The sequence below is a fragment of the Stenella coeruleoalba genome (assembly GCF_951394435.1).
Source record: "Stenella coeruleoalba genome assembly, contig: scaffold_50, whole genome shotgun sequence".
Classification (NCBI taxonomy): Eukaryota; Metazoa; Chordata; class Mammalia; order Artiodactyla; family Delphinidae; genus Stenella; species Stenella coeruleoalba.
Window position 1 is genome coordinate 197421 of NW_027645987.1, and position 22022 is coordinate 219442.

Here is a 22022-nt window from a genome sequence, read left to right on the forward strand (position 1 = left end):
AACGGGAGACGTGTTCAAATATGTCTCAGTTTTCCTCCCCTGGTACTCGGGTGCAACATTCCAGACGCTTTACTAACACTCTCCCCACTTGGAGAGTCAGCGCCTTTAACCTCCTGTTTGGCCCAGTTTGCAATTTCTGCGGAAGATGAACAGGAATAGCGAGAACCAATGAGAGACTAGCTGGAGGTGTCTGGACGGGCAAATTTAACTCTCATTTCCCACCAGGAAGAGGAAATAACCAAAGGCTCAGCGTGCCGTGCCGGAACCAGATTAGGGCCTGAAGCCATCCTGCGGTGTTGCGGCCAGGTCACAAGAAAGCGAGTTGAAGAAAGGAGCTCAGGGGCACTGTAATTCACAAACCTGCAGAGTTATAAATGACAGCTATCGTCCAAAAATAGACTGAAGTAAGGCTGCCAAGAGGACTTGAAAGCGGGGCAGAATTGCAGGAAACCGATTTCAGGAGGTAGACTGGAATTGCATTGAAAGCATAGGAAAAGAGGCAGAACGTCCACTATGATGCACTTGGCCAAAAAGGGCGTATGCGTTTTTTCCTGAATATATTCAGGAAAAAACGCATACGCCCTTTTTGGCCAACCAAGCAAGCTTGCAAAGGAAATCTGCACTACAATGAAGTCTCACTTCCCCCCGGTCAAAAGGGCCATCTGAAAAAAGTGTAAAATCCAGAAAGGCAGGACAGGCCATGGAGAACTGGGAGCCTTGTTATGCTGATGGGCGGGATGTAAATTGCCAACAACCACTCGGGAGAATTGTATGGTGTTTCCTGAAACATCTAAAAAACAAAGCATAAGAGCCTAGGGCACTTCCACTTATGGTCCTATAGCTTAGGGAAATTAAAATCAAAAAGACACAGCCACCCCAAAGTTTGGGACGCCTCCGTTTACAAGAACCTCGTTTACCGTACAAGTTCAATATCACAGAAAGTGAAAAATGGATAAAGAACGTGTGGTACTTACGTACAATGCAGTATCACTCAGCAATGAAATCTATGTCATCAGGCCCGTAGCAGCATAATGAGTGGATTCAGGTACGATGATTCTAACTGAAATAAGTCACACAGAAAAAGAAACATCATAAGATATCACTAATACACGGAATGTAAACTTGGCTACACAGGAACTGCATTCCAAAACAGAACAGGGTCTCAAATTTAGAAAACCAACTTACGCTTGCTTAAGGGGAAAGGTGAGTTGGGGTGCTGCATAAAACCAGAGATTGAAATGAGCACAGATAAAGTTCCTTAAGCCAAATATGGAATAGACAAGAGCTACTCCTTGCTCAACGAAATGGACTCAACACCGCATATTAAACGCCTAAGAATGTACCTGACTAGTAAGTATCTTAAAACCTATGGATTGCTATGTCTCCGAAAGAGAATCAAGCATGTGTACAGGGGCATAAACGCAGCAGTGATAGGATTGGAGAGGTTCGGTGAGCAAATGAAGACCCTTTGAAGTCATATTGCATGGTACCCATTCCAAGGGTTTCAACTACCCAGGTTTTAGGTATTCTTCCTTCAGCTAAAATATGCATGTGGAACCCAGAGTATGATCAACCATGTGATCGGGAGACGTGTTCAAATATGTTTAAGTTTTCCTCCCCTGGTACTCGGGTGCAACATTCCAGACGCTTTACTAACACTCTCCCCACTTGGAGAGTCAGCGCCTTTAACCTCCTGTTTGGCCCAGTTTGCAATTTCTGCGGAAGATGAACAGGAATAGCGAGAACCAATGAGAGGCTAGCTGGAGGTGTCTGGACGGGCAAATTTAACTCTCATTTCCCAACAGGAAGAGGAAATAACCAAAGGCTCAGCGTGCCGTACCGGAACCAGATTAGAGCCTGAAGCCATCCTGCGGTGTTGCGGCCAGCTCAAAAGAAAGCGAGTTGAAGAAAGGAGCTCAGGGGCACTGTAATTCACAAAGCTGCAGAGTTATAAATGACAGCTATCGTCCAAAAATAGACTGAAGTAAGGCTGCCAAGAGGACTTGAAAGCGGGGCAGAATTGCAGGAAACCGATTTCAGGAGGTAGACTGGAATTGCATTGAAAGCATAGGAAAAGAGGCAGAACGTCCACAATGATGCACTTGGCCAAAAAGGGCGTATGCGTTTTTTCCTGAATATATTCAGGAAAAAACGCATACGCCCTTTTTGGCCAACCAAGCAAGCTTGCAAAGGAAATCTGCACTACAATGAAGTCTCACTTCCCCCCGGTCAAAAGAGCCATCTGAAAAAAGTGTAAAATCCAGAAAGGCAGGACAGGCCATGGAGAACTGGGAGCCTTGTTATGCTGATGGGCGGGATGTAAATTGCCAACAACCACTGGGGAGAAGTGTATGGTGTTTCCTGAAACATCTAAAAAACAAAGCAACAGAGCCTAGGGCACTTCCACTTATGGTCCTATAGCTTAGGGAAATTAAAATCAAAAAGACACAGCCACCCCAAAGTTTGGAACGGCTCTGTTTACAAGAACCTCGTTTACAGTACAAGTTCAACATCGCAGAAAGTGAAAAATGGATAAAGAAGTTGTGGTATTTACTTACAAAGCAATATCACTCAGCAATGAAATCTGTGTCATCAGGCCCTTAGCAGCACAATGAGTGGATTCAGGTATGATGATTCTAAATGAAATAAGTCACACAGAAAAAGAAACATCATAAGATATCAGTAATACACGGAATGGAAACTTGGCTACACAGGAACTGAATTACAGAACAGAACAGGGTCTCAAATTTAGAAAAACAACTTATGCTTGCTTAAGGGTAAAGGTGAGTTGGGGTGCTGCATAAAACCAGAGATTGAAATGAGCACAGATAAAGTTCCTTAAGCCAAATATGGAATAGACAAGAGCTACTCCTTGCTCAACGAAATGGACTCAACACCGCATATTAAACGCCTAAGAATGTACCTGACTTGTAAGTATCTTAAAACCTATGGATTGCTATGTCTCCGAAAGAGAATCAAGCATGTGTACAGGGGCATAAACGCAGCAGTGATAGGATTGGAGAGGTTTGGTGAGCAAATGAAGACCCTTTGAAGTCATATTGCATGGTACCCATTCCACGGGTTTCAACTACCCAGGTTTAAGGTATTCTTCCTTCAGCTAAAACATGCATGTGTAACCTAGAGTATGATCAACCATGTGATCGGGAGACGTGTTCAAATATGTCTCAGTTTTCCTCCCCTTGTACTCGGGTGCAACATTCCAGACACTTTACTAACACTCTCCCCACTTGGAGAGTCAGTCCCTTTAACCTCCTGTTTGGCCCAGTTTGCAATTTCTGCGGAAGATGAACAGGAATAGCGAGAACCAATGAGAGGCTAGCTGGAGGTGTCTGGACGGGCAAATTTAACTCTCATTTCCCACCAGGAAGAGGAATTAACAAAAGGCTCAGCATGCCGGGCCGGAACCAGATTAGGGCCTGAAGCCATCCTGCAGTGTTGCGGCCAGGGCACAAGAAAGCGAGTTGAAGAAAGGAGCTCAGGGGCACTGTAATTCACAAACCTGCAGAGTTATAAATGACAGCTATCGTCCAAAAATAGACTGAAGTAAGGCTGCCAAGAGGACTTGAAAGCGGGGCAGAATTGCAGGAAACCGATTTCAGGAGGTAGACTGGAATTGCATTGAAAGCATAGGAAAAGAGGCAGAACGTCCACAATGATGCACTTGGCCAAAAAGGGCGTATGCGTTTTTTCCTGAATATATTCAGGAAAAAACGCATACGCCCTTTTTGGCCAACCAAGCAAGCTTGCAAAGGAAATCTGCACTACAATGAAGTCTCACTTCCCCCCGGTCAAAAGAGCCATCTGAAAAAAGTGTAAAATCCAGAAAGGCAGGACAGGCCATGGAGAACTGGGAGCCTTGTTATGCTGATGGGCGGGATGTAAATTGCCAACAGACACTCGGGAGAAGTGTTATGGTGTTTCCTGAAATATCTAAAAAACAAAGCAACAGAGCCTAGGGCACTTCCACTTATGGTCCTATAGCTTAGGGAAATTAAAATCAAAAAGACACAGCCACCCCAAAGTTTGGGACGCCTCTGTTTACAAGAACCTCGTTTACAGTACAAGTTCAACATCGCAGAAAGTGAAAAATGGATAAAGAAGTTGTGGTATTTACTTACAAAGCAATATCACTCAGCAATGAAATCTGTGTCATCAGGCCCTTAGCAGCACAATGAGTGGATTCAGGTATGATGATTCTAACTGAAATAAGTCACACAGAAAAAGAAACATCATAAGATATCAGTAATACATGGAATGTAAACTTGGTTACACAGGAACTGAATTACAGAACAGGACAGGGTCTCAAATTTAGAAAACCAACTTATGCTTGCTTAAGGGGAAAGGTGAGTTGGGGTGCTGCATAAAACCAGAGATTGAAATGAGCACAGATAAAGTTCCTTAAGCCAAATATGGAATAGACAAGAGCTACTCCTTGCTCAACGAAATGGACTCAACACCGCATATTAAACGCCTAAGAATGTACCTGACTAGTAAGTATCTTAAAACCTATGGATTGCTATGTCTCTGAAAGAGAATCAAGCATGTGTACAGGGGCATAAACGCAGCAGTGATAGGATTGGAGAGGTTCGGTGAGCAAATGAAGACCCTTTGAAGTCATATTGCATGGTACCCATTACACGGGTCTCAACTCTCCAGGTTTAAGGTATTCTTCCTTCAGCTAAAACATGCATGTGGAACCCAAGTATGATCAACCATGTGAACGGGAGACGTGTTCAAATATGTCTCAGTTTTCCTCCCCTGGTACTCGGGTGCAACATTCCAGACGCTTTACTAACACTCTCCCCACTTGGAGAGTCAGCGCCTTTAACCTCCTGTTTGGCCCAGTTTGCAATTTCTGCGGAAGATGAACAGGAATAGCGAGAACCAATGAGAGACTAGCTGGAAGTGTCTGGACGGGCAAATTTAACTCTCATTTCCCACCAGGAAGAGGAAATAACCAAAGGCTCAGCGTGCCGTGCCGGAACCAGATTAGGGCCTGAAGCCATCCTGCGGTGTTGCGGCCAGGTCACAAGAAAGCGAGTTGAAGAAAGGAGCTCAGGGGCACTGTAATTCACAAACCTGCAGAGTTATAAATGACAGCTATCGTCCAAAAATAGACTGAAGTAAGGCTGCCAAGAGGACTTGAAAGCGGGGCAGAATTGCAGGAAACCGATTTCAGGAGGTAGACTGGAATTGCATTGAAAGCATAGGAAAAGAGGCAGAACGTCCACAATGATGCACTTGGCCAAAAAGGGCGTATGCGTTTTTTCCTGAATATATTCAGGAAAAAACGCATACGCCCTTTTTGGCCAACCAAGCAAGCTTGCAAAGGAAATCTGCACTACAATGAAGTCTCACTTCCCCCCGGTCAAAAGGGCCATCTGAAAAAAGTGTAAAATCCAGAAAGGCAGGACAGGCCATGGAGAACTGGGAGCCTTGTTATGCTGATGGGCGGGATGTAAATTGCCAACAACCACTCGGGAGAAGTGTATGGTGTTTCCTGAAACATCTAAAAAACAAAGCAACAGAACCTAGGGCACTTCCACTTATGGTCCTATAGCTTAGGGAAATTAAAATCAAAAAGACACAGCCACCCCAAAGTTTGGAACGGCTCTGTTTACAAGAACCTCGTTTACAGTACAAGTTCAACATCGCAGAAAGTGAAAAATGGATAAAGAAGTTGTGGTATTTACTTACAAAGCAATATCACTCAGCAATGAAATCTGTGTCATCAGGCCCTTAGCATCACAATGAGTGGATTCAGGTATGATGATTCTAACTGAAGTAAGTCACACAGAAAAAGAAACATCATAAGATATCAGTAATACACGGAATGTAAACTTGGCTACACAGGAACTGAATTACAGAACAGAACAGGGTCTCAAATTTAGAAAACCAACTTATGCTTGCTTAAGGGTAAAGGTGAGTTGGGGTGCTGCATAAAACCAGAGATTGAAATGAGCACAGATAAAATTCCTTAAGTCAAATATGGAATAGACAAGAGCTACTCCTTGCTCAACGAAATGGACTCAACACCGCATATTAAACGCCTAAGAATGTACCTGACTAGTAAGTATCTTAAAACCTATGGATTGCTATGTCTCCGAAAGAGAATCAAGCATGTGTACAGGGGCATAAACGCAGCAGTGATAGGATTGGAGAGGTTCGGTGAGCAAATGAAGACCCTTTGAAGTCATATTGCATGGTACCCATTACACGGGTCTTAACTCTCCAGGTTTAAGGTATTCTTCCTTCAGCTAAAACATGCATGTGGAACCCAGAGTATGATCAACCATGTGATCGGGAGACGTGTTCAAATATGTCTCAGTTTTCCTCCCCTGGTACTCGGGTGCAACATTCCAGACGCTTTACTAACACTCTCCCCACTTGGAGAGTCAGTCCCTTTAACCTCCTGTTTGGCCCAGTTTGCAATTTCTTCGGAAGATGAACACGAATAGCGAGAACCAATGAGAGGCTAGCTGGAGGTGTCTGGACGGGCAAATTTAACTCTCATTTCCCAACAGGAAGAGGAAATAACCAAAGGCTCAGCGTGCCGTACCGGAACCAGATTAGGGTCTGAAGCCATCCTGCGGTGTTGCGGCCAGGTCACAAGAAAGCGAGTTGAAGAAAGGAGCTCAGGGGCACTGTAATTCACAAACCTGCAGAGTTATAAATGACAGCTATCGTCCAAAAATAGACTGAAGTAAGGCTGCCAAGAGGACTTGAAAGCGGGGCAGAATTGCAGGAAACCGATTTCAGGAGGTAGACTGGAATTGCATTGAAAGCATAGGAAAAGAGGCAGAACGTCCACAATGATGCACTTGGCCAAAAAGGGCGTATGCGTTTTTTCCTGAATATATTCAGGAAAAAACGCATACGCCCTTTTTGGCCAACCAAGCAAGCTTGCAAAGGAAATCTGCACTACAATGAAGTCTCACTTCCCCCCGGTCAAAAGGGCCATCTGAAAAAAGTGTAAAATCCAGAAAGGCAACAGGCCATTGAGAACTGGGAGCCTTGTTATGCTGATGGGTGGGATGTAAATTGCCAACTGACACTTGGGAGAAGTGTATGGTGTTTCCTGAAACATCTAAAAAACAAAGCAACAGAGCCTAGGGCACTTCCACTTATGGTCCTATAGCTTAGGGAAATTAAAATCAAAAAGACACAGCCACCCCAAAGTTTGGAACGGCTCTGTTTACAAGAACCTCGTTTACAGTACAAGTTCAACATCGCAGAAAGTGAAAAATGGATAAAGAAGTTGTGGTATTCACTTACAAAGCAATATCACTCAGCAATGAAATCTATGTCATCAGGCCCGTAGCAGCACAATGAGTGGATTCAGGTATGATGATTCTAACTGAAATAAGTCACACAGAAAAAGAAACATCATAAGATATCAGTACTACACGGAATGTATACTTGGCTACACAGGAACTGAATTACAGAACAGAACAGGGTCTCAAATTTAGAAAAACAACTTATGCTTGCTTAAGGGTAAAGGTGAGTTGGGGTGCTGCATAAAACCAGAGATTGAAATGAGCACAGATAAAGTTCCTTAAGCCAAATATGGAATAGACAAGAGCTACTCCTTGCTCAATGAAATGGACTCAACACCGCATATTAAACGCCTAAGAATGTACCTGACTTGTAAGTATCTTAAAACCTATGGATTGCTATGTCTCCGAAAGAGAATCAAGCATGTGTACAGGGGCATAAACGCAGCAGTGATAGGATTGGAGAGGTTCGGTGAGCAAATGAAGACCCTTTGAAGTCATATTGCATGGTACCCATTCCACGGGTTTGAACTACCCAGGTTTAAGGTATTCTTCCTTCAGCTAAAACATGCATGTGGAACCTAGAGTATGATCAACCATGTGATCGGGAGACGTGTTCAAATATGTCTCAGTTTCCTCCCCTTGTACTCGGGTGCAACATTCCAGACGCTTTACTAACACTCTCCCCACTTGGAGAGTCAGTCCCTTTAACCTCCTGTTTGGCCCAGTTTGCAATTTCTGCGGAAGATGAACAGGAATAGCGAGAACCAATGAGAGGCTAGCTGGAGGTGTCTGGACGGGCAAATTTAACTCTCATTTCCCACCAGGAAGAGGAATTAACCAAAGGCTCAGCATGCCGGGCCGGAACCAGATTAGGGCCTGAAGCCATCCTGCGGTGTTGCGGCCAGGTCACAAGAAAGCGAGTTGAAGAAAGGAGCTCAGGGGCACTGTAATTCACAAACCTGCAGAGTTATAAATGACAGCTATCGTCCAAAAATAGACTGAAGTAAGGCTGCCAAGAGGACTTGAAAGCGGGGCAGAATTGCAGGAAACCGATTTCAGGAGGTAGACTGGAATTGCATTGAAAGCATAGGAAAAGAGGCAGAACGTCCACAATGATGCACTTGGCCAAAAAGGGCGTATGCGTTTTTTCCTGAATATATTCAGGAAAAAACGCATACGCCCTTTTTGGCCAACCAAGCAAGCTTGCAAAGGAAATCTGCACTACAATGAAGTCTCACTTCCCCCCGGTCAAAAGAGCCATCTGAAAAAAGTGTAAAATCCAGAAAGGCAGGACAGGCCATGGAGAACTGGGAGCCTTGTTATGCTGATGGGCGGGATGTAAATTGCCAACAGACACTCGGGAGAAGTGTTATGGTGTTTCCTGAAATATCTAAAAAACAAAGCAACAGAGCCTAGGGCACTGCCACTTATGGTCCTATAGCTTAGGGAAATTAAAATCAAAAAGACACAGCCACCCCAAAGTTTGGGACGCCTCTGTTTACAAGAACCTCGTTTACAGTATAAGTTCAACATCGCAGAAAGTGAAAAATGGATAAAGAAGTTGTGGTATTTACTTACAAAGCAATATCACTCAGCAATGAAATCTGTGTCATCAGGCCCTTAGCAGCACAATGAGTGGATTCAGGTATGATGATTCTAACTGAAATAAGTCACACAGAAAAAGAAACATCATAAGATATCAGTAATACACGGAATGTAAACTTGGCTACACAGGAACTGAATTACAGAACAGGACAGGGTCTCAAATTTAGAAAACCAACTTATGCTTGCTTAAGGGGAAAGGTGAGTTGGGGTGCTGCATAAAACCAGAGATTGAAATGAGCACAGATAAAGTTCCTTAAGCCAAATATGGAATAGACAAGAGCTACTCCTTGCTCAACGAAATGGACTCAACACCGCATATTAAACGCCTAAGAATGTACCTGACTAGTAAGTATCTTAAAACCTATGGATTGCTATGTCTCCGAAAGAGAATCAAGCATGTGTACGGGGGCATAAACGCAGCAGTGATAGGATTGGAGAGGTTCGGTGAGCAAATGAAGACCCTTTGAAGTCATATTGCATGGTACCCATTCCACGGGTTTCAAATACCCAGGTTTTAGGTATTCTTCCTTCAGCTAAAACATGCATGTGGAACCCAGAGTATGATCAACCATGTGATCGGGAGACGTGTTCAAATATGTCTCAGTTTTCGTACCCTGGTACTCGGGTGCAACATTCCAGACGCTTTACTAACACTCTCCCGACTTGGAGAGTCAGTGTCTTTAACCTCCTGTTTGGCCCAGTTTGCAATTTCTGCGGAAGATGAACAGGAATAGCGAGAACCAATGAGAGACTAGCTGGAGGTGTCTAGACGGGCAAATTTAACTCTCATTTCCCACCAGGGAGAGGAATTAACCAAAGGCTCAGCGTGCCGTGCCGGAACCAGATTAGGGCCTGAAGCCATCCTGCGGTGTTGCGGCCAGGTCACAAGAAAGCGAGTTGAAGAAAGGAGCTCAGGGGCACTGTAATTCACAAACCTGCAGAGTTATAAATGACAGCTATCGTCCAAAAATAGACTGAAGTAAGGCTGCCAAGAGGACTTGAAAGCGGGGCAGAATTGCAGGAAACCGATTTCAGGAGGTAGACTGGAATTGCACTGAAAGCATAGGAAAAGAGGCAGAACGTCCACAATGATGCACTTGGCCAAAAAGGGCGTATGCGTTTTTTCCTGAATTCAGGAAAAAACGCATACGCCCTTTTTGGCCAACCAAGCAAGCTTGCAAAGGAAATCTGCACTACAATGAAGTCTCACTTCCCCCCGGTCAAAAGGGCCATCTGAAAAAAGTGTAAAATCCAGAAAGGCAACAGGCCATGGAGAACTGGGAGCCTTGTTATGCTGATGGGCGGGATGTAAATTGCCAACAGACACTCGGGAGAAGTGTATGGTGTTTCCTGAAACATCTAAAAAACAACGCAACAGAGCCTAGGGCACTTCCACTTATGGTCCTATAGCTTAGGGAAATTAAAATCAAAAAGACACAGCCACCCCAAAGTTTGGGACGCCTCTGTTTACAAGAACCTCGTTTACAGTACAAGTTCAACATCGCAGAAAGTGAAAAATGGATAAAGAACTTGTGGTACTTACGTACAATGCAGTATCACTCAGCAATGAAATCTATGTCATCAGGCCCTTAGCAGCACAATGAGTGGATTCAGGTATGATGATTCTAACTGAAATAAGTCACACAGAAAAAGAAACATCATAAGATATCAGTAATACACGGAATGTAAACTTGGCTACACAGGAACTGAATTACAGAACAGAACAGGGTCTCAAATTTAGAAAAACAACTTATGCTTGTTTAAGGGTAAAGGTGAGTTGGGGTGCTGCATAAAACCAGAGATTGAAATGAGCACAGATAAAGTTCCTTAAGCCAAATATGGAATAGACAAGAGCTACTCCTTGCTCAACGAAATGGACTCAACACCGCATATTAAACGCCTAAGAATGTACCTGACTTGTAAGTATCTTAAAACCTATGGATTGCTATGTCTCCAAAAGAGAATCAAGCATGTGTACAGGGGCATAAACGCAGCAGTGATAGGATTGGAGAGGTTCGGTGAGCAAATGAAGACCCTTTGAAGTCATATTGCATGGTACCCATTCCAAGGGTTTCAACTACCCAGGTTTCAGGTATTCTTCCTTCAGCTAAAACATGCATGTGGAACCCAGAGTATGATCAACCATGTGAACGGGAGACGTGTTCAAATATGTCTCAGTTTTCCTCCCCTGGTACTCGGGTGCAACATTCCAGACGCTTTACTAACACTCTCCCCACTTGGAGAGTCAGCGCCTTTAACCTCCTGTTTGGCCCAGTTTGCAATTTCTGCGGAAGATGAACAGGAATAGCGAGAACCAATGAGAGGCTAGCTGGAGGTGTCTGGACGGGCAAATTTAACTCTCATTTCCCACCAGGAAGAGGAAATAACCAAAGGCTCAGTGTGCCGTACCGGAACCAGATTAGAGCCTGAAGCCATCCTGCGGTGTTGCGGCCAGCTCAAAAGAAAGCGAGTTGAAGAAGGGAGCTCAGGGGCACTGTAATTCACAAACCTGCAGAGTTATAAATGACAGCTATCGTCCAAAAATAGACTGAAGTAAGGCTGCCAAGAGGACTTGAAAGCGGGGCAGAATTGCAGGAAACCGATTTCAGGAGGTAGACTGGAATTGCATTGAAAGCATAGGAAAAGAGGCAGAACGTCCACAATGATGCACTTGGCCAAAAAGGGCGTATGCGTTTTTTCCTGAATATATTCAGGAAAAAACGCATACGCCCTTTTTGGCCAACCAAGCAAGCTTGCAAAGGAAATCTGCACTACAATGAAGTCTCACTTCCCCCCGGTCAAAAGGGCCATCTGAAAAAAGTGTAAAATCCAGAAAGGCAGGACAGGCCATGGAGAACTGGGAGCTTTGTTATGCTGATGGGCGGGATGTAAATTGCCAACAACCACTCGGGAGAAGTGTATGGTGTTTCCTGAAACATCTAAAAAACAAAGCAACAGAACCTAGGGCACTTCCACTTATGGTCCTATAGCTTAGGGAAATTAAAATCAAAAAGACACAGCCACCCCAAAGTTTGGAACAGCTCTGTATACAAGAACCTCGCTTACAGTACAAGTTCAACATCGCAGAAAGTGAAAAATGGATAAAGAAGTTGTGGTATTTACTTACAAAGCAATATCACTCAGCAATGAAATCTGTGTCATCAGGCCCTTAGCAGCACAATGAGTGGATTCAGGTATGATGATTCTAACTGAAATAAGTCACACAGAAAAAGAAACATCATAAGATATCAGTAATACATGGAATGTAAACTTGGCTACACAGGAACTGAATTACAGAACAGAACAGGGTCTCAAATTTAGAAAACCAACTTATGCTTGCTTAAGGGGAAAGGTGAGTTGGGGTGCTGCATAAAACCAGAGATTGAAATGAGCACAGATAAAGTTCCTTAAGTCAAATATGGAATAGACAAGAGCTACTCCTTGCTCAACGAAATGGACTCAACACCCCATATTAAACGCCTAAGAATGTACCTGACTAGTAAGTATCTTAAAACCTATGGATTGCTATGTCTCCGAAAGAGAATCAAGCATGTGTACAGGGGCATAAACGCAGCAGTGATAGGATTGGAGAGGTTCGGTGAGCAAATGAAGACCCTTTGAAGTCATATTGCATGGTACCCATTCCACGGGTTTCAACTACCCAGGTTTAAGGTATTCTTCCTTCAACTAAAACATGCATGTGGAACCCAAGTATGATCAACCATGTGAACGGGAGACGTGTTCAAATATGTCTCAGTTTTACTCCCCTGGTACTCGGGTGCAACATTCCAGACGCTTTACTAACACTCTCCCCACTTGGAGAGTCAGCGCCTTTAACCTCCTGTTTGGCCCAGTTTGCAATTTCTGCGGAAGATGAACAGGAATAGCGAGAACCAATGAGAGGCTAGCTGGAGGTGTCTGGACGGGCAAATTTAACTCTCATTTCCGACCAGGAAGAGGAAATAACCAAAGGCTCAGCGTGCCGTGCCGGAACCAGATTAGGGCCTGAAGCCATCCTGCGGTGTTGCGGCCAGGTCACAAGAAAGCAAGTTGAAGAAAGGAGCTCAGGGGCACTGTAATTCACAAACCTGCAGAGTTATAAATGACAGCTATCGTCCAAAAATAGACTGAAGTAAGGCTGCCAAGAGGACTTGAAAGCGGGGCAGAATTGCAGGAAACCGATTTCAGGAGGTAGACTGGAATTGCATTGAAAGCATAGGAAATGAGGCAGAACGTCCACAATGATGCACTTGGCCAAAAAGGGCGTATGCGTTTTTTCCTGAATATATTCAGGAAAAAACGCATACGCCCTTTTTGGCCAACCAAGCAAGCTTGCAAAGGAAATCTGCACTACAATGAAGTCTCACTTCCCCCCGGTCAAAAGGGCCATTTGAAAAAAGTGTAAAATCCAGAAAGGCAGGACAGGCCATGGAGAACTAGGAGCCTTGTTATGCTGATGGGCGGGATGTAAATTGCCAACAGACACTCGGGAGAAGTGTATGGTGTTTCCTGAAACATCTAAAAAACAAAGCAACAGAGCCTAGGGCACTTCCACTTATGGTCCTATAGCTTAGGGAAATTAAAGTCAAAAAGACACAGCCACCCCAAAGTTTGGAACGGCTCTGTTTACAAGAACCTCGTTTACAGTACAAGTTCAACATCGCAGAAAGTGAAAAATGGATAAAGAAGTTGTGGTATTTACTTACAAAGCAATATCACTCAGCAATGAAATCTATGTCATCAGGCCCTTAGCATCACAATGAGTGGATTCAGGTATGATCATTCTAACTGAAATAAGTCACACAGAAAAGAAACATCATAAGATATCAGTAATACACGGAATGTAAACTTGGCTACACAGGAACTGAATTACAGAACAGAACAGGGTCTCAAATTTAGAAAACCAACTTATGCTTGCTTAAGGGTAAAGGTGAGTTGGGGTGCTGCATAAAACCAGAGATTGAAATGAGCAAAGATAAAGTTCCTTAAGTCAAATATGGAATAGACAAGAGCTACTCCTTGCTCAACGAAATGGACTCAACACCGCATATTAAACGCCTAAGAATGTACCTGACTAGTAAGTATCTTAAAACCTATGGATTGCTATGTCTCCGAAAGAGAATCAAGCATGTGTACAGGGGCATAAACGCAGCAGTGATAGGATTGGAGAGGTTCGGTGAGCAAATGAAGACCCTTTGAAGTCATATTGCATGGTTCGCATTACACGGGTCTCAACCCTCCATGTTTAATGTATTCTTCCTTCAGCTAAAACATGCATGTGGAACCTAGAGTATGATCAACCATGTGATCGGGAGACGTGTTCAAATATGTCTCAGTTTTTGTACCCTGGTACTCGGGTGCAACATTCCAGACGCTTTACTAACACTCTCCCGACTTGGAGAGTCAGTCCCTTTAACCTCCTGTTTGGCCCAGTTTGCAATTTCTGCGGAAGATGAACAGGAATAGCGAGAACCAATGAGAGACTAGCTGGAGGTGTCTGGACGGGCAAATTTAACTCTCATTTCCCACCAGGAAGAGGAATTAACCAAAGCCTCAGCGTGCCGTGCCAGAACCAGATTAGGGCCTGAAGCCATCCTGCGGTGTTGCGGCCAGGTCACAAGAAAGCGAGTTGAAGAAAGGAGCTCAGGGGCACTGTAATTCACAAACCTGCAGAGTTATAAATGACAGCTATCGTCCAAAAATAGACTGAAGTAAGGCTGCCAAGAGGACTTGAAAGCGGGGTAGAATTGCAGGAAACCGATTTCAGGAGGTAGACTGGAATTGCATTGAAAGCATAGGAAAAGAGGCAGAACGTCCACAATGATGCACTTGGCCAAAAAGGGCATATGCGTTTTTTCCTGAATATATTCAGGAAAAAACGCATACGCCCTTTTTGGCCAACCAAGCAAGCTTGCAAAGGAAATCTGCACTACAATGAAGTCTCACTTCCCCCCGGTCAAAAGGGCCATCTGAAAAAAGTATAAAATCCAGAAAGACAAGACAGGCCATGGAGAACTGGGAGCCTTGTTATGCTGATGGGCGGGATGTAAATTGCCAACAACCACTCGGGAGAAGTGTATGGTGTTTCCTGAAACATGTAAAAAACAAAGCAACAGAACCTAGGGCACTTCCACTTATGGTCCTATAGCTTAGGGAAATTAAAATCAAAAAGACACCGCCACCCCAAAGTTTGGAACGGCTCTGTTTACAAGAACCTCGTTTACACTACAAGTTCAACATCGCAGAAAGAGAAAAATGGATAAAGAAGTTGTGGTATTTACTTACAAATCAATATCACTCAGCAATGAAATCTGTGTCTTCAGGCCCTTAGCAGCACAATGAGTGGATTCAGGTACGATGATTCTAACTGAAATAAGTCACACAGAAAAAGAAACATCATAAGATATCACTAATACACGGAATGTAAACTTGGCTACACAGGAACTGAATTCCAAAACAGAACAGTGTCTCAAATTTAGAAAACCAACTTATGCTTGCTTAAGGGGAAAGGTGAGTTGGGGTGCTGCATAAAACCAGAGATTGAAATGAGCACAGATAAAGTTCCTTAAGTCAAATATGGAATAGACAAGAGCTACTCCTTGCTCAACGAAATGGACTCAACACCGCATATTAAACGCCTAAGAATGTACCTGACTAGTAAGTATCTTAAAACCTATGGATTGCTATGTCTCCGAAAGAGAATCAAGCATGTGTACAGGGGCATAAACGCAGCAGTGATAGGATTGGAGAGGTTCGGTGAGCAAATGAAGACCCTTTGAAGTCATATTGCATGGTACCCATTCCACGGGTTTCAACTACCCAGGTTTAAGGTATTCTTCCTTCAGCTAAAACATGCATGTGGAACCCAAGTATGATCAACCATGTGAACGGGAGACGTGTTCAAATATGTCTCAGTTTTCCTCCCCTGGTACTCGGGTGCAACATTCCAGACGCTTTACTAACACTCTCCCCACTTGGAGAGTCAGCGCCTTTAACCTCCTGTTTGGCCCAGTTTGCAATTTCTGCGGAAGATGAACAGGAATAGCGAGAACCAATGAGAGGCTAGCTGGAGGTGTCTGGACGGGCAAATTTAACTCTCATTTCCCACCAGGAAGAGGAAATAACCAAAGGCTCAGCGTGCCGTACCGGAACCAGATTAGGGCCTGAAGCCATCCTGCGGTGTTGCGGCCAGCTCAAAAGAAAGCGAGTTGAAGAAAGGAGCTCAGGGGCACTGTAATTCACAAACCTGCAGAGTTATAAATGACAGCTATTGTCCAAAAATACACTGAAGTAAGGCTGCCAAGAGGACTTGAAAGCGGGGCAGAATTGCAGGAAACCGATTTCAGGAGGTAGACTGGAATTGCATTGAAAGCATAGGAAAAGAGGCAGAACGTCCACAATGATGCACTTGGCCAAAAAGGGCGTATGCGTTTTTTCCTGAATATATTCAGGAAAAAACGCATACGCCCTTTTTGGCCAACCAAGCAAGCTTGCAAAGGAAATCTGCACTACAATGAAGTCTCACTTCCCCCCGGTCAAAAGGGCCATCTGAAAAAAGTGTAAAATCCAGAAAGGCAGGACAGGCCATGGACAACTGGGAGCCTTGTTATGCTGATGGGCGGGATGTAAATTGCCAACAGACACTCGGGAGAAGTGTATGGTGTTTCCTGAAACATCTAAAAAACAAAGCAACAGAGCCTAGGGCACTGCCACTTATGGTCCTATAGCTTAGGGAAATTAAAATCAAAAAGACACAGCCACCCCAAAGTTTGGAACGGCTCTGTTTACAAGAACCTCGTTTACAGTACAAGTTCAACATCGCAGAAAGTGAAAAATGGATAAAGAAGTTGTGGTATTTACTTACAAAGCAATATCACTCAGCAATGAAATCTGTGTCATCAGGCCCGTAGCAGCACAATGAGTAGATTCAGGTACGATGATTCTAACTGAAATAAGTCACACAGAAAAAGAAACATCATAAGATATCACTAATACACGGAATGTAAACTTGGCTACACAGGAACTGCATTCCAAAACAGAACAGGGTCTCAAATTTAGAAAACCAACTTATGCTTGCTTAAGGGGAAAGGTGAGTTGGGGTGCTGCATAAAACCAAAGATTGAAATGAGCACAGATAAAGTTCCTTAAGCCAAATATGGAATAGACAAGAGCTACTCCTTGCTCAACGAAATGGACTCAAAACCCCATATTAAACCCCTAAGAATGTACCTGACTAGTAAGTATCTTAAAACCTATGGATTGCTATGTCTCCAAAAGAGAATCAAGCGTGTGTACAGGGGCATAAACGCAGCAGTGATAGGATTGGAGAGGTTCGGTGAGCAAATGAAGACCCTTTGAAGTCATATTGCATGGTACCCATTACACGGGTCTCAACTCTCCAGGTTTAAGGTATTCTTCCTTCAGCTAAAACATGCATGTGGAACCCAGAGTATGATCAACCATGTGAACGGGAGACGTGTTCAAATATGTCTCAGTTTTCCTCCCCTGGTACTCGGGTGCAACATTCCAGACGCTTTACTAACACTCTCCCGACTTGGAGAGTCAGTCCCTTTAACCTCCTGTTTGGCCCAGTTTGCAATTTCTGCGGAAGATGAACAGGAATAGCGAGAACCAATGAGAGGCTAGCTGGAGGTGTCTGGACGGGCAAATTTAACTCTCATTTCCCACCAGGAAGAGGAATTAACCAAAGGCTCAGCATGCCGGGCCGGAACCAGATTAGGGCCTGAAGCCATCCTGCGGTGTTGCGGCCAGGTCACAAGAAAGCGAGTTGAAGAAAGGAGCTCAGGGGCACTGTAATTCACAAACCTGCAGAGTTATAAATGACAGCTATCGTCCAAAAATAGACTGAAGTAAGGCTGCCAAGAGGACTTGAAAGCGGGGCAGAATTGCAGGAAACCGATTTCAGGAGGTAGACTGGAATTGCATTGAAAGCATAGGAAAAGAGGCAGAACGTCCACAATGATGCACTTGGCCAAAAATATATTCAGGAAAAAACGCATACGCCCTTTTTGGCCAACCAAGCAAGCTTGCAAAGGAAATCTGCACTACAATGAAGTCTCACTTCCCCTCGGTCAAAAGGGCCATCTGAAAAAAGTGTAAAATCCAGAAAGGCAGGACAGGCCATGGAGAACTGGGAGCCTTGTTATGCTGATTGGCGGGATGTAAATTGCCAACAGACACCTGGGAGAAGTGTATGGTGTTTCCTGAAACATCTAAAAAACAAAGCAACAGAGCCTAGGGCACTTCCACTTATGGTCCTATAGCTTAGGGAAATTAAAATCAAAAAGACACAGCCACCCCAAAGTTTGGAACGGCTCTGTTTACAAGAACCTCGTTTACAGTACAAGTTCAACATCGCAGAAAGTGAAAAATGGATAAAGAAGTTGTGGTATTTACTTACAAAGCAATATCACTCAGCAATGAAATCTGTGTCATCAGGCCCTTAGCAGCACAATGAGTGGATTCAGGTATGATGATTCTAACTGAAATAAGTCACACAGAAAAAGAAACATCATAAGATATCAGTAATACACGGAATGTAAACTTGGCTACACAGGAACTGAATTACAGAACAGAACAGGGTCTCAAATTTAGAAAACCAACTTATGCTTCCTTAAGGGGAAAGGTGAGTTGGGGTGCTGCATAAAACCAGAGATTGAAATGAGCACAGATAAAGTTCCTTAAGCCAAATATGGAATAGACAAGAGCTACTCCTTGCTCAACGAAATGGACTCAACACCGCATATTAAACGCCTAAGAATGTACCTGAGTAGTAAGTATCTTAAAACCTATGGATTGCTATGTCTCCGAAAGAGAATCAAGCATGTGTACAGGGGCATAAACGCAGCAGTGATAGGATTGGAGAGGTTCGGTGAGCAAATGAAGACCCTTTGAAGTCATATTGCATGGTACCCATTCCACGGGTTTAAACTACCCAGGTTTAAGGTATTCTTCCTTCAGCTAAAACATGCATGTGGAACCTAGAGTATGATCAACCATGTGATCGGGAGACGTGTTCAAATATGTCTCAGTTTTCGTACGCTGGTACTTGGGTCCAACATTCCAGACGCTTTACTAACACTCTCCCCACTTGGAGAGTCAGTCCCTTTAACCTCCTGTTTGACCCAGTTTGCAATTTCTGCGGAAGATGAACAGGAATAGTGAGAACCAATGAGAGACTAGCTGGAGGTGTCTGGACGGGCAAATTTAACTCTCATTTCCCACCAGGAAGAGGAATTAACCAAAGGCTCAGCGTGCCGTGCCGGAACCAGATTAGGGCCTGAAGCCATCCTGCGGTGTTGCGGCCAGGTCACAAGAAAGCGAGTTGAAGAAAGGAGCTCAGGGGCACTGTAATTCACAAACCTGCAGAGTTATAAATGACAGCTATCGTCCAAAAATAGACTGAAGTAAGGCTGCCAAGAGGACTTGAAAGCGGGGCAGAATTGCAGGAAACCGATTTCAGGAGGTAGACTGGAATTGCATTGAAAGCATAGGAAAAGAGGCAGAACGTCCACAATGATGCACTTGGCCAAAAAGGGCGTATGCGTTTTTTCCTGAATATATTCAGGAAAAAACGCATACGCCCTTTTTGGCCAACCAAGCAAGCTTGCAAAGGAAATCTGCACTACAGTGAGGTCTCACTTCCCCCCCGGTCAAAAGGGCCATCTGAAAAAAGTGTAAAATCCAGAAAGGCAACAGGCCATTGAGATCTGGGAGCCTTGTTATGCTGATGGGCGGGATGTAAATTGCCAACAGACACTTGGGAGAAGTGTATGGTGTTTCCTGAAACATCTAAAAAACAAAGCAACAGAGCCTAGGGCACTTCCACTTATGGTCCTATAGCTTAGGGAAATTAAAATCAAAAAGACACAGCCTCCCCAAAGTTTGGAACGGCTCTGTTTACAAGAACCTCATTTACAGTACAAGTTCAACATCGCAGAAAGTGAAAAATGGATAAAGAAGTTGTGGTATTTACTTACAAAGCAATATCACTCAGCAATGAAATCTGTGTCATCAGGCCCGTAGCAGCACAATGAGTGGATTCAGGTATGATGATTCTAACTGAAATAAGTCACACAGAAAAGAAACATCATAAGATATCAGTAATACACGGAATTAAACTTGGCTACACAGGAACTGAATTACAGAACAGAACAGGGTCTCAAATTTAGAAAACCAACTTATGCTTGCTTAAGGGTAAAGGTGAGTTGGGGTGCTGCATAAAACCAGAGATTGAAATGAGCACAGATAAAGTTCCTTAAGTCAAATATGGAATAGACAAGAGCTACTCCTTGCTCAACGAAATGGACTCAACACCGCATATTAAACGCCTAAGAATGTACCTGACTAGTAAGTATCGGAAAACCTATGTATTGCTATGTCTCCAAAAGAGAATCAAGCATGTGTACAGGGGCATAAACGCAGCAGTGATAGGATTGGAGAGGTTCGGTGAGCAAATGAAGACCCTTTGAAGTCATATTGCATGGTACCCATTCCACGGGTTTCAACTACCCAGGTTTAAGGTATTCTTCCTTCAGCTAAAACATGCATGTGGAACCTAGAGTATGATCAACCATGTGATCGGGAGACGTGTTCAAATATGTCTCAGTTTTCGTACCCTGGTACTCGGGTGCAACATTCCAGACGCTTTACTAACACTCTCCCGACTTGGAGAGTCAGTCCCTTTAACCTCCTGTTTGGCCCAGTTTGCAATTTCTGCGGAAGATGAACAGGAATAGCGAGAACCAATGAGAGACTAGCTGGAGGTGTCTGGACGGGCAAATTTAACTCTCATTTCCCAACAGGAAGAGGAAATAACCAAAAGCTCAGCGTGCCGTGCCGGAACCAGATTAGGGCCTGAAGCCATCCTGCGGTGTTGCGGCCAGGTCACAAGAAAGCGAGTTGAAGAAAGGAGCTCAGGGGCACTGTAATTCACAAACCTGCAGAGTTATAAATGACAGCTATCGTCCAAAAATAGACTGAAGTAAGGCTGCCAAGAGGATTTGAAAGCGGGGCAGAATTGCAGGAAACCGATTTCAGGAGGTAGACTGGAATTGCATTGAAAGCATAGGAAAAGAGGCAGAACGTCCACAATGATGCACTTGGCCAAAAAGGGCGTATGCGTTTTTTCCTGAATATATTCAGGAAAAAACGCATACGCCCTTTTTGGCCAACCAAGCAAGCTTGCAAAGGAAATCTGCACTACAATGAAGTCTCACTTCCCCCCGGTCAAAAGGGCCATCTGAAAAAAGTGTAAAATCCAGAAAGGCAGGACAGGCCATGGAGAACTGGGAGCCTTGTTATGCTGATGGGCGGGATGTAAATTGCCAACAGACACTCGGGAGAAGTGTATGGTGTTTCCTGAAACATCTAAAAAACAAAGCAACAGAGCCTAGGGCACTGCCACTTATGGTCCTATAGCTTAGGGAAATTACAATCAAAAAGACACAGCCACCCCAAAGTTTGGGACGCCTCTGTTTACAAGAACCTCGTTTACAGTACAAGTTCAACATCGCAGAAAGTGAAAAATGGATAAAGAAGTTGTGGTATTTACTTACAAAGCAATATCACTCAGCAATGAAATCTATGTCATCAGGCCCTTAGCATCACAATGAGTGGATTCAGGTATGATGATTCTAACTGAAATAAGTCACACAGAAAAAGAAACATCTTAAGATATCAGTAATACACGGAATGTAAACTTGGCTACACAGGAACTGAATTACAGAACAGAACAGGGTCTCAAATTTAGAAAACCAACTTATGCTTGCTTAAGGGTAAAGGTGAGTTGGGGTGCTGCATAAAACCAGAGTTTGAAATGAGCACAGATAATGTTCCTTAAGCCAAATATGGAATAGGCAAGAGCTACTCCTTGCTCAACGAAATGGACTCAAAACCCCATATTAAACCCCTAAGAATGTACCTGACTAGTAAGTATCTTAAAACCTATGGATTGCTATGTCTCCAAAAGAGAATCAAGCGTGTGTACAGGGGAATAAATACAGCAGTGATAGGATTGGAGAGGTTCGGTGAGCAAATGAAGACCCTTTGAAGTCATATTGCATGGTACCCATTACACGGGTCTCAACTCTCCAGGTT

General features: G+C 43.9%; 1 long non-coding RNA gene across 18 annotated transcripts in view; it reads right to left on the reverse strand.

Annotated features, from left to right (window-relative positions):
• Nucleotides 1-22022, reverse strand: part of LOC307181410 — a 1574020-nt gene that overhangs the window by 30559 nt on the left and 1521439 nt on the right. For all 18 annotated transcript variants that reach the window (XR_013826708.1, XR_013826709.1, XR_013826710.1 and 15 more), the window contains one exon: nt 2559-2636. This is a non-coding gene — a long non-coding RNA (uncharacterized lncRNA). The remainder of the gene's footprint in view (nt 1-2558; nt 2637-22022) is intronic.